Source organism: Meles meles, chromosome 15 (genome assembly GCF_922984935.1).
Source record: "Meles meles chromosome 15, mMelMel3.1 paternal haplotype, whole genome shotgun sequence".
In the NCBI taxonomy this organism is placed as follows: domain Eukaryota; kingdom Metazoa; phylum Chordata; class Mammalia; order Carnivora; family Mustelidae; genus Meles; species Meles meles.
Window position 1 is genome coordinate 37,319,884 of NC_060080.1, and position 13,452 is coordinate 37,333,335.

Consider the following 13,452-nt stretch of genomic DNA (forward strand, 5'->3'; position numbering starts at 1 on the left):
CTGTAAGTTTCCCCCACTGCTTCCTCCCCCTCCTCCACCCCGTCTTTGCTTTTTCAGCTCCTTGCCTTTCCTTCTGTCTCCACCCCTACCCCCACCTCTATTATCAGCCGTGTGTCCTTCTACCAGCTAAGGAGGCACAAAAACGCAGCTCGGCAAATGCTTCAGATGATAAAGATGCTGCCCAGTGGGCCTCCCTGGGTAAAGCTGGTCTGGCTGGCATTGATTGGGTCACTGAGCGGGGAGGGCAGGCCCCTATTTTCTTTAATACCAGAGTGAGAAAAGCTACTGCAGGTTAGACCTCACAGGAAGCTAGAGCCAAGCGACAGCGCCTGACATGGAGTGCAAAGCAGCGGGCGGGTGAGAAGAGAGGTGACGGCTCTGGGCTGCTGAGGCCCGTTGCTCCTTCTAGTGCAGGCCGAGGAAATCAGGTCACCTGATTTCACTGGCCAGACACAGAGGGACTGACTGTTGCCTCGGGAAAATCAACCATAAAGAAATGTTCAGGGAAGAGTGGCCAGGACATGGCACCTGCGTGAGCATTTCAGACTGGTGGCCACAGGTCCGCTCACCCCGCAGATGGATTTTGTTTGGCCGGCTCAGGCCCTCACACCCTCTATTATGTTACACACCACCCTTGCTCCCTCTGAATTTGCCAGTCCCATCCTAGAAGGCACAGAGGAATACAAAGGTGTTCCAGGAACTTCCAGCATTGCTGGGAAAACAAAACAAATACACAGGCCAGGCCAGACCCAGTGTGTGGGGCAGACACTTGTATTTTGAGTTGAGTTTACATAGGCGATCTTCCCCCACTGGAAGAGACAGGTCTCAATGGAGATGAGGTAGGGATGCTGCTGGATGGGAACAGGCAGGGGGAGTCAGTCTGGAGAAGGTGCACACACAGCATGGGACCTCTGGGGTATTTGCACAGGACAGTGATGATAAAGGCACAAAACAATCCAGGGAAAATAGCGGGTGGGTGGGAGCTGAATTAGGGAGAAAAATTTTTTAAAGATTGTATTTTTATTTTTAAAAAAGTTTAAAAAATATTTTACTCGGGGGCACCTGGGTGGCTCAGCTGGTTAAGGGTCTGCCTTCAGCTTAGGTACTGATGGCAGGGTCCTGGGGTGGAGCCCTGCATCAGTCTCCCTGCTCAGCGAGGAGACTGCTTCTTTCTCCCTCTCCCACTCCCCCTGCTAATGCTCTGTTGCTCTCTCTCTGTCAAATAAATAAAACCTTTAAAAAATTTTTATCCATTTATTTGAAAGAGAGTGCACACAAGAGAACACAAGTAGGCAGGGGAGGCAGAGGCAGAGGGACAAGCCGACTCCCCACTGAGCAGGGAACCTATGCAGGGCTCTATTCCAGGACCTCGAGATTGCAACCTGAGCCAAAGGCAGACGCTTAACTGACCAAGCCACCCAAGTGCCCCAAGATTTAATTTTTTTAAAGCAATCTCTATGCCCAACATGGGGCTTGAACCTGCAACCCCTGAGATCAAGAGTCACATGCTCTACTCACTGAGTCAGTCAGCTGCCCCAGAAATTTTGAAGATGTAAAAAGTGGTGCAGAGTGGGAGTCAAAGGATCTAAAGGGTACCAAGGAAGCGTCAGAGCATCTTAGAGATGCCGCTCTAGTCACCACGAAAGGGAAGTCATAAGAAGGCAGCTGCTTGGGGCGGGGTGTGAGAAGTTGAGAGAAAGTTTGATTTACATGTGTTACATTTGATGGAAGAAATATGCAGTTGGCATTTAGGACGGAGACGGAGGTGGGGATGGAGGACTGCAGGGGATTAAATGGGGCTTCCAAGGGAGATGAGGTAGGACAAGGTGGGGAGAGAGAGATTCGGGAAGGAAAAGGTGGAAGAGAAGCCAGGGAAGGAGACTAATATGGAACTGGAGAGGTGGAGAATAAACATATGTCAGCAGAGGAGAAAGAGGTCTGTCAGCATTATTTACTATAGGAGCTTCCAGAACAGAGCAGAGAAAAGCCCAGGGTTTGAAGCTTGGAGGTGACAGGGATTTCTGCTGGTGTGGAGAAGGGGACAACATATTTCAGAGTCAAGGAGAGCTGGTGGAGGGGAAGGTAACAGAAGACATTATGTCAAGAAGCACGTAGCAGGTAGAAGCCACAGTAGGAGCAAGGGGAAACCCATGCAAGTTTGAAGGGAGAAGGAGGATTACGGAGAAGAGAGAACTGAATCTGCTCAGGAGAAAGGATAAAATGAAGAAGACAGGACCCAGAGGAGGTAGATGGAGATGCTCGTCTTGGATTTCACAACTTTGCATCTCCTTGTCCCTCAGTGTTGGGTCAGGTCCTGGGTCCCCCGCTGTCTGTGGTCCTTATTCTTGTGGTTAGGCAGCAGAAGGAAGTCGGTGGGGCCAGACTGGGCACTGTCTGCGAATGGTGAGGGGGTCCTTCCCTGGGGACTGGGACCCAGAGCACCAGCAATTATCCCTTTTCCCCTTTGCCACAGATTCCCTCTCTTTCCTCCATCAGCCCTGGTCAGTCCTGGTGGGTTGACACGGTCCAGGGGGCTGTACACAGGACTGAAGCCTCTGGCCCCTGTTTTAGGTATGTAGGCACAAGCAGGCAGAGAGGAAGTGAAAGTGGGGTAACCACAAGGAAGAGGAGGCGAGGACTGAGTTAATCATCTGAATTCACAGCCACAAGCTCCCAGCCAGCCTTTGCAGAGACGGTGAGTAACTACAGATGTAGAACTCTTGGCGGCAGAGTCTGTGTCCCTTCAGGGTCCGGTTACCGTCGCTGAGCACAGAACCACCACCACCCCAGCTGGCCAGGGCGGAGGTAGGAGCATCAACAAGCAAGGAGGTGGCGGTGAGGGCGACCTCTGCAGAAAAGCAAATGCACCCCCGGAAGGGAAGGAGGAGCTTGCTCCCTGCTGGGCTGGGGGAGCCTGCTCTGGAGAGAAGCGGGTGGGAAGACAGATCTAAGCTGGGACGGACAGTATGAAAGGAAAAAGGCTGGGGCAGGGGTGATGAGGGCCTAAGGGGAAGGGGGGGAAGCCCAATGCTCGGGCTGAGTCAGAAGGTTTCATTCTGACTGAGCGTGAAGACGCCCTGAAGAGGTAGCTTCTGTGGATGGAGGTCTGGGTGGGCCATCATCGGAAGGAGATCTAAAACATCCTGAGCCTCGAAACTGGAATTTCCCCCTTATCTGCTGGGTGGGTGTTGTTCTCATAGAAGACGAAAACATTCACATGCGCACGCGCACGCGCACACACACACAGACACACACACTTTATAATGGACTATTATGCAGATATTAAAAGGAAAGAAAGAGCTCTGTCTGCAATGACAGGCAAAGTTATCTAAGACAATGTTAAGTGAAAAGAACAAGTTGTGTAATTGTGCATGGTGGTATTTTGTTGGGTTAAAAAAAGAAAAATGTATATTATAGATTATAGAAAAATATGAATATTTTATATGTTTTTGTGTATCACAAGGAATTTTTATTTTTTCTATTTTTTTAGTTTTTAAAGATTTTACTTATTTATTTGACAGACAGAGACCACAAGTAGGCAGAGAGGCAGGCAGAGAGAGGGAGGAAGCAGGCTCCCTGCTGAGCAGAGAGCCCAATGCGGGGCTCAATCCCAGGACCCTGAGATCTGACCTGAGCCGAAGGCAGAGACTTAACCCACTGAGCCACCCAGGTGTCACTCACAAAGAATTTTTAACAACCACTTTATTAAAATATGACTGATATGTATTTGTGTATACAACTTGAACTGTTAATAGTTATTTTGGGGGTTAGATTAGAAAATTAAGGTTCTATGGAGGGGTATTTTTAACTATATGGTCTTCTGTGTTAAAAAACAAAATTCAGGGGCGCCTGGGTGGTTCAGTTGGTTAAGTGTCTGATATCTGCTCAGGGTCCTGGGATGGAGCCCCCTCCCAATCAGGCTCCCTGCTCAGTAGGGAGCCCGCTTCTCTCTCTCCCTCTGCCTGTCGCTCTGCCGACTTGTGCTCTCTCTCTGTCCAATAAATAAATAAAATCTTAAAAAAAATTCATACAACCTCCCGCCAAATCTGGGGTGCCTGGCTGGCTCAGTCAGAAGAAGGTGAGACTCTTGATCTGGGGGTTCAAACCCCATGCTGGGTGTAGAGATTACTAAAGAAAAATAAATCAACTTAAATTCAAGATCAAATGGGCTTTGTTCAACAATTCATGAATCAGGCAGAATCCCATCTAGTAAATAGAAAGGAGCTCCAAGTAGCTGCACAAAATAGGATTTTATAGGCAGAAATAGAGGCTGATGGGGGTGGTGGGAGGGTAGAACAATTAGCAAAAGAAAAGAAATGATATTTTCCAGGCAAGGTCTTCTTCCCTTAAGAGGAAGAACAAAGGTCTTATTGGATAGATGACCTCATCTTCCTTTGGGGGGAATGGAGAGGGCCTCTGTGACAGATGACCTCACTGTTGTTTACCAGAAAACTCCTGGCTAACTGGTTAAGACCACATTTCTGGGGAAAGCTGGAACTGCCATTAGATTAAGGACTAAGCCCCAGTTTGGTGACTTGGCCTAGCATAAGTGACTCCATTTGGAGTCTGGATTTTCTTTTTAATATCTGCACGGTGTGGTTTTTAATACATTATTTAGTGTGATATTTCCAATGACCACATTTTGTGAATGAGATAAAACAAAGGGCTGATAAATATGAATTTTTATGGGGAAATGGAACAGAATATTTGCAATTGAGGTCATTCTAGAAAATGAAGTACATTCTCCTTTCCTTCTTTCTGCTTTATCTGGCCTGAAGCCTCACTCCGGTAAGCAGCTTCTCTGGTTTAACTCTGGAGGGAAGAACATTGACCTTTGAGTTATTCAGTCACTGACTCCCTGCCAGGGCCCACTGTGCCAGTGTTCCAGACCCTAGTCCCCTACTTACTGTCTGACTGTGGGCTCTTGGACTTTCATATCCCTGTAAGACAGGGTAATAGTACTCGCTCTGCTTATGAAACCTCTTAAAAGCATAAAGTTGAACAAAAGTCAAAATGGCTGCCCTAATGCTTCAGTGAAACTTGATTTTAAAGTAACCTTTTCCCTCTCTTCTGCAATCTCCCCTCTTCCCTTCTTAGTCTTTCATTTCAGGTACCTGGTAGCATCCTGGAAATGACTAATGACTAAGGAGGCTGGCAGCATAAACAAAAATTTTCCCTATAACCTCCCTCGCCCCCTAGTCCCTTCCCCCGGGCAGGGTTGCAGGCTTTGAAGGCCGTAGCTTGCTGCCAGGCAAAGCAATGAGGCTATTATTCCTCTCTATCCCGACCTCTATCTTTGGATTATATTTTGGCTTCAAAGCATGAAGCTGGTTTTCAACAACATCTATATCACACAGATGTGAAGATGAAATGAAAATGCTTTTGGAGCTATCTAGAACCAGGGGGATAAGAGCCCTATCTACAGATTTGAGGTTTTTATGAATCATCCTCAGAGGCATTATCCAAGGTCACAGTTAAAAAAGTTAATTCCTGGGGTGTCTAACTGGCCCAGTTGGGGGAGTGTGCAACTCTTCATTTCAGGATTGTGAGTATGAGCCCCACATTGCAGGTAGTGAATACTTAAAAACAAAATCTTTTTTTTTTTAAAGCGTTTAATTATTTATTTGACAGAGAGAGATCACAAGTAGGCAGAGAGGCAGGCAGAGATGGTGGGGGAAGCAGGTTCCCTGCTAAGCAGAGAGCCCAATGCAGAACTCAATCCTAGGACCCTGCGACCATGACCTGCACCGAAGGCAGAGGCTTAACCCACCTCTTTACCTTTAGCCACCCAGCTGCCCTAAAAACAAATTCTTTAAAAAAACCCCAGAAAATTTCAATTCCCTGCAGCAGCTTTAATATCCAAAATCTATTCTTATACAACTCAACACACAAAAACCAGATAATCCATTCAAAATGGCCAGAAGACATGAACAGACATAGTGATGGCCAACAGACATATGAAGATGAAAAATATGAAGAAGATGGTCAACATCACTAATGATCAGGGGAATGCAAATCCAAAGTACAATGAGGGACCCCTGGGTGGCTCAGTGGGTTAAACCTCTGCCTTTAGCTCAGGTCATGATCCCAGGTTCCCAGGATCAAGTCCCACATCAGGCGCCTCGCTTGGTGGGGTACCTGGTGCTCCCTCTGCCTGCTGCTACCCCTGCTTGTGTTCTCTCTTTGTCAAATAAATAAATAAAATTAAAAAAAAAAAACTATGATGAGCTATCACATCATACCTGTCAGAATGGCTAAAACTACCAACAAAAAACAAGTGTCAGTGAAGATGCAGAGAAAAACAGAGGATGCCCTATTGGGGAGAACGCAAACTGGTGCAGCCACTCTGGAAAACAGTATGAAAGTTCCTCAAAAAATTAAAAATAGAATTATGGAGGTGGGTGGGGCGATGGGTGAAATAGGAGAAAGGGATTAAGAGTACACTTATCTTGACACTGAGTGATATATGGAACTGTTGAATCACTGTATTTTATATCAGAAACATCACATTGTTAACTATATTGGAATTAAAATATAAGTAAATAAATAAAAATAGAATCACTTTCTGATCCAGTAATTCTACCAGTGGGTATTTATACAAAGAATATAAAAGCACTAATTTGGAAAGATACACGCACCCCTATGTTTATTGCAGCATTATTTACAATAGACAAGATATGTGAACAACCCAAGTGTTCCTCCATAGTTGAATGGATAAAGATGTGGTACACACACACACACACACACACACACGTATGATGGAATATTACTCAGCCATAAAAGACTAAAATCTTGCCATTTGCAATAACATGGATGGATCTAGATTGTATAATGCTGAGTGAAATCAAATCGGAGTAAGACAAATAGCACATGATTTCATGCATATGAAGAATTTAAGAAACAAAACAAATGAATGAAGAAAAAAACCTAGATAAAAATAACAACAACAACAAAAAAAACCCAGACTCGGGGTACCTGGGTGGCTCAGTGGATTAAAGTCTCTGCCTTCGGCTCAGGTCATGATCTCAGGGTCTTGGGATCAGGTCCGAATTGGGCTCTCTGCTCAGTGGGGAGCCTGCTTCCCTCCCCCCACCCCACCTGTTGCTCTGCCTACTTGTGATCTCTGTCAAATAAATAAATAAAATCTTAAAAACAAAAACAAAAAAACCCAGACTATTTTTTAAAAAAAATTTTGTTTATTTGAGAGCAACAGAGAGAGAGAGAGAGAGAGAGAGAGAGATAGTGAGAGAGAGCACAAGTGGGGAGGAGAGAGAGAAGCGGGCTCCCCATGGAGCAGGAAGCCGAACTCACCAGCTCGATCCCAGGACCCTGAGATCACTATGTGAGCTGAAGGCAGACACTTAACTGATTGAGCTACCCAGATTCCCCAAAAAACCAGACTCTTGACTAAGTGACAGTAAGTCGTCCCTAGGAAATAAAGTAACGTTTGGAAAATAAAGCTAAGAAGAATCTGGGCCTAATAGATGAGACCATCAACCACAGAAGCATTCAGCCTAAAAGATGCAAATGTAGTGCGTAGGAAGTTTGGGGACATCCAAATCCAATTAGTGTCCAAATGTATTGTGTACTTGCTAAATGCCAGGTACAGCGCAAGGCCTTTAGTTATCCCAGCCTCCTAACAACCCTATTATCTCCACTTTATAGAGGAGGAGTGTGAGGCACGGAGATTTGCTCCCGGTCCTGGTAGGGAAATGGGAGAGCCAGGATTCTGATTTCAGATCGGCTGACCCCTGTGTGCTGAAACGACTCCTCAGCCAAAAAAAAAAAAAAAAAAAAAAAGGCGGGGGGGGGTGGTAGGAGCACTTGCTCAGGAAACTGGGACTTAATATAGAAAAACAAGGGATGGCTTTTCAACATCCAGCTGAAAAAGAATGTGTTAACATGATGTTTCTAAACTTACCAGGTAACAAGAATCATTATTCTTCCCCTAATTGCTTCTCAAGCTGTAATGTACATATGAATCACATGGTGACCTTGTTAAAAATGCAGATTCTGATTCAGTAGGGCTGGGTGAGGCCTGAGACTCTGCCAGCTGCCTTCCTGAGGGTCTGCAGACACCCCCATTAAGGAACAAGGCTCTGGGCAGTGGGGAAGAAGTTTCCCGTCATCGGAAATAGATTTGCCCGATGACAATGAGGAAACTGGGTTCTGCTCAGATTCTTTCTCCCACAAGAAGAAGCCCCTCTTTGAGTCCCCAGACACCTGAATTTCGGGACCTGCCTAGGCTCTGTTCTTTCCCCAAAGACAGCTTTTTCTTCAGCTTTACCCACGGGGCCCTGTGGGGTTCTTCTTGGCCAGCTTTCTCTTGCTGAGGCGAAGGGAAAACTGAGGGGCTCTGAGTCAGCCAAGGGGGGAGCCTGTGGAGAGAAGGAGGTGGGGCAGTGTGGGGGTAGACTCTGAGATGAGTGGCCTGGCACTCTCTTGTGCCCTGGAAATGTTCGCTGAGGGAACGATAATAAGGGTGTACTGGGAAGGGAGCCGTGTGAGCTGGGTACAGGAGTGGGAGGTCTGGCGGGGTGGGGTAGAAGGTTCACTCTTTGGCTGTTGCCTCTGTGGCCGGTCCTCAGCGTGAAGCTCTAGAGGAAGAAGGAGTTTGTGTTTTGTGAGGGCATGGGCTGGTCAAGCTTGCTTTTTCTGCCAGATCCATCGTAGACTATTTGTTGAGTGAATGAACAAATGAAGAGCTAGGGGAAGCGAGGGAGTGCCTGGAGCCCTTCCCCTCTACCTCGTCCTTGGAATGGCTATGGGGATGACTCATGTCCTGCAGCCCACTCACTTTCTCAGCCTAAAACCACATGTCCTGGGGTGTGGTGGCAGCGAGCTGACCCCTTCCCCGCTTCCGCTGCAGGATCTTCATGACACACAGTTCCTGAGTTTCCTGCAAGTTGCCTTTCCTCCCTGCTTTCCCAGTAAGAGCTGAGAAATGTGGGCCTTGGAGAAAATGGAGTCCCAGTTTAGGTCTTCAGAGAGAGGTGTTTCTGAAGAATTGTTCAAAAACACTGGGCTGTCCTGCAAGCTGGCTCAAAGGAGAACCAGAGACTTCAGAGCTGTTTCAAGCTCCAAGAAATGTCCTTCTGGGGGCGCCTGGGTGGCTCGGTGGGTTAAACCTCTGCCTTGGGCTCAGGTCATGGTCTCAGGGTCCCGGGATCGAACCCTGCGTTGGACTCTCTGCTTGGCAGGGAGCCTGCTTCCCCGCCACCTCCCCCACCCCCCCAAGCCTGCCTCTCTGACTGCTTGTGATCTCTGTCAAATAAATAAAATCTTAAAAAAAAAAAAAAAAAAGAGCTGTCCTTCTGTCCCCTCTGTCTGGGTCCTAGGCCACATCACACACAGATGTATGAACTCAAAACCAAAGGAAAGAGACCAGGCAGTGAGCATTCAGGAGGAGGCACATAAAGTCTGGAGTGGGTGCCCCCCCCCCCCCCCGACTCCTTATGTGGGCAGAGGAGTGGACTGACTCATTTGCCTGAGGCAACCAAATCTGGCTCCTTGTTGCTGTGGGACACTGGCCTGAGACCAGCCTCAACCAGTGTCTCCACATCAGAGCTCGGCTGTCCTTGTGCTTAAAAGCAACCTTCCCCTACCCTCCATCTCTGTCTGGAACTTTCCCTGGATCTGGTGAGGGCTGAGCCATGGATACTGGGCTCCCAATCCTGTTTGATGGGGAATGAGGAAGTGTTTGAAGGCAGAGGCCAGCCATGTCCACAGCAGGTGGGAAAGTGCTGGTGGTGATGGTGATGCATGGTTCTTACTTTATTATTATTATTCATTCATTCTTTTTTTTTAAGATTTTATTTATTTATTTGACAGACAAGATCACAAGTAGGCAGAGAGGCAGGCAGAGAGAGAGGAGGATGCATGTTCCCCGCTGAGCAGAGAGCCCGATGCGGGGTTCGATCCCAGGACCCTGGGATCATGACTTGAGCCGAAGGCAGAGGCTTAACCCACTGAGCCACCCAGGCTCCCCTGTTATTCATTTATTCTTATTAATTTCTTTATTCTGAACCTATTGCCTGTAAGCATTGACTACGGGTGGGTGCAAGACAGATTTCCTTTCTTGAGAAGTCTCAAGAGAATGGAGTTCTCAGTAACTCTGGAACATGGTCAGGCTACTGCATCGACTTTATTTCTGGAGACAACCTGTGCCCTTGGCTTCCTGCCTCTTCTTATTATGGGGAAACTGGGGACAGTCTTGGAGTCAGGTCGCCTAGAAATGCCCTTTCTATTCCAACAGGACTCAAAGAGGCTTAAAATGCAGGCATTAAAGAAACAGAATTAATAAAAATAAGGCGGAAAGGAGATGGAAGTAAAAGTGTTAATTGAAGTGCAAATACAAGTTAACTCCTAAAAGCATCATGTGCCTGTGTACTTACTGACAGCCGGGGACCGAGCACCTACAAACTTGCAGTTTGTTACATTCTTCACTGGTTTACTTGTTGCTTCATTCTCTGTGCTTCAGTTTGTCTGTAAAATAAGGTACATCAGCTAGAGCTTTATGGTCCCATGAGATGATGATACACACAGACCACCTGAAGCAAAGCTTGGCACACTGTAAACTTTTAATCGCAATATTACTACCTCATTCATTTGCGACTGTAACCAAGTGGAAGGGAGTGGTGGGTAGAAGGGAGGTGGTTTTCTTTTATTCAAAGTTTCCTACCTTCTCTTCCTTGCTCCATCCAAGTCCTAATGGACAGCCTCTGAAGTCTTTGATTGTAGTCTGGCTCCACAATGTTCCCACTCCCACTGTAGTCTCTGCCCCTCCAAGTAGATTATTGCCAGGATGCTTACTTCCTGCTCATTGAACAGTGACCTCAGATGCATTTCCTTGACTGTAAGCCTCTCGGGCTCAGGAAGTGCAGAAGTGGTGTTGCCTCCTCCTTTTGTCCCACTTTGGCAGGTCTGGAGGGGCTGGTGGGTCTGCCTTCCCAGCCCTCAGAAGCTTAACTCCATCAAGTTAGTGAGAGATGAACCATCTCCAAGAAAACTCCAAACCCATAGTGCCCGGGTTGGTGTTTAGCAGTATGTAGTAGGTTGTTTTTCTCTCTCCACTTTGAGGATGTGGATAGGTGAGGGACCCTTGGACTTGTGAGCTCAGGGCCAGTGACTCTGATCTACCAAAGATCCTGGGGGCAGTCAGGGCCTGGGCCAGGCCCAGGCCTCCCATTCCCAGGGCAGCGAGCCCACCTGTGTCCTCCGCCACACACTGCAGCCTCCCCTTCTGGCAGCAGGTCCCAGTGACCCCTCATTTTCTATGAACAGTGGGAGAAGTCTGAAAGAGCTTGGCCCAGATGGCAGCTCTGACACATAGTAGGCCTTCTGCAGTTGAATAAGGAGAATATGAATGCTGAAGTAGTGCCAGCCACGGGTGAGAACTTTAGAAGAATTTTATATACTTTGTCCTCATGATGGCCCTATAGTGTAGGGACTCCCCCAAATCTCCCCTTTACAGATAAGGCAAATAAGGCAAGAATTTATCTGCCCTTGGTCACATGACTAGCGAATAGCAGAATAGGTAGTTTGGCTTTACAGTCCGTGTTTTCATTTTATTTTTAATTTTTTAAAAGATTTTATTTATTTGAGAGACAGAGGTCACAGGTACGCAGGCAGGCAGAGAGAAAGAGAGAGAGAGAGAGAGAGGAGGAAGCAGGCCCCCTGCTGAGCAGAGAGCCCGATGCGGGGCTCGATCCCAGGACCCTGAGATCATGACCCAAGCCGAAGGCAGAGGCTTTAACCCACTGAGCCACCCAGGCGCCCCCAGTCCGTGTTTTACCATTAGACCAAATGGCCTCACTCAGATCCTAGAGAGTGTGCACCAATACCTTGACCCTAACAGAGAAACGTTATCCTTAGGGTCTTTGCCCTCTTTCCCAAGTTCAGCGATGAGGTCAGAACCAGTATGATTTGTGTATGACTTGGAGGTCTGTCTATCTGCTCTTCCCATTTTCAGAGCACTGTAACTTCTCTTATAGGCAGAGACCTACCTCTCCTCCCCTATGGGAGGATGAAGGTGTCAGGTGTCAAGGTGTCAAGGCAACTTCAGGTGTCTAAGGGCACTCTGTACCGTACCGATGTTCTTACCCCTGGTGAGGTCGTTAGGACCCACCCCAATCCCAACTGCTCCCTCCTCTGTAGCCTGGTTGGTCGAGGCACTCTGTTGTCCTAAGGAGGAAGGATAGGACCAACCTAAAGATGTTGACAGAATTCACCTGTAAAGCAAGGGGAAGTCTGTTTGATTCTCTGCCCCAGGGCTCCCGACTCCCTGCAAACCCATCTCAAGAAGCCTGGACTGTGCTCTCTCATCCTGATTGTTACTCACTGTGGCTGCCTGACCTCCTCACTCAGAGGTTGTCCTGCAAACATCTGCAAACTTAAAGGGCTAATACTGCAGACCAGAAAAAATACGCCCATGGACAAAATGAAAAAAGCACAGGCTGTGAAACGTTCTAAGCAATTCCCTTACAAACAACTGCTTTGAAAATTATTTTTTTTAATTTTATTATTTTAAAAATTCAAGTATAATTGACATACAGTGTTCTATTAGTTTTAGGTATATAATAACTCAAGTTTGTTACTCAGTGCTTATCACGGTAAGTGTATTCTTTATTATTTTTTTTAAAGATTTTATTCATTTATTTGACAGAGACCACAAGTAGTCAGAGAGGCAGGCAGAGGGGGTGGGGGAGGCAGGCTCCCTGCCAAGCAGAGAGCCGGATGTGGGGCTTGATCCCAGGACCCTGAGATCATAACCTGAGCCAAAAGCAGAGGCTTTAACCCACTGAGCCACCCAGGCACCCCCGGTGAGTGTATTCTTAATCCCCTTCACCTATTTCACACACTTCCAAGCCAAAATCATTTTTTTTTTTTTAAGATTTTATTTATTTGAGAGGGACAGAGAATACGAGCAGGGGGAGGGCAAGAGGGAGAGGGAGAAGCAGACTCCCCACTGAGCAGGGAACCCAACACCAGGCTTGATCCCAGGACCCTGGGATCATGACCTAAGCCTAAGGCAGACAGTTAACCAACTGAGCCACCCAGGCACCCCAAAATCATCGTTTTAAATGGCCGAACACTAAGGACCTTGAACAGATCAGTCATTTCATTTAATTTTTTCATAACCTTGGAATGAATTGAAGGTGGAAGGAGGAGTACATTTTAAGGTGTGAGAATTACATCAGAATCGCATTCTAGGGTCACTGTTCCTAGACACGCACTTTCTGTTTCAGACATCGTCTTGCGACCTAGAGCTTTGTGAGTTACTCACAGAACTCCACCAGCTGTTCTAGATAGGTCAGAGAATACTCATGTGCGGTTTAAGCCTCCACAGATGTCCCAGACAAAGATTTACAGCATCTTTGCGTCTGCTATTCAGTGCCCTGCTGCTAGAGATGACAAAAAGATGGGGAGGGCTCCAGAACATTCTAAGCCAGA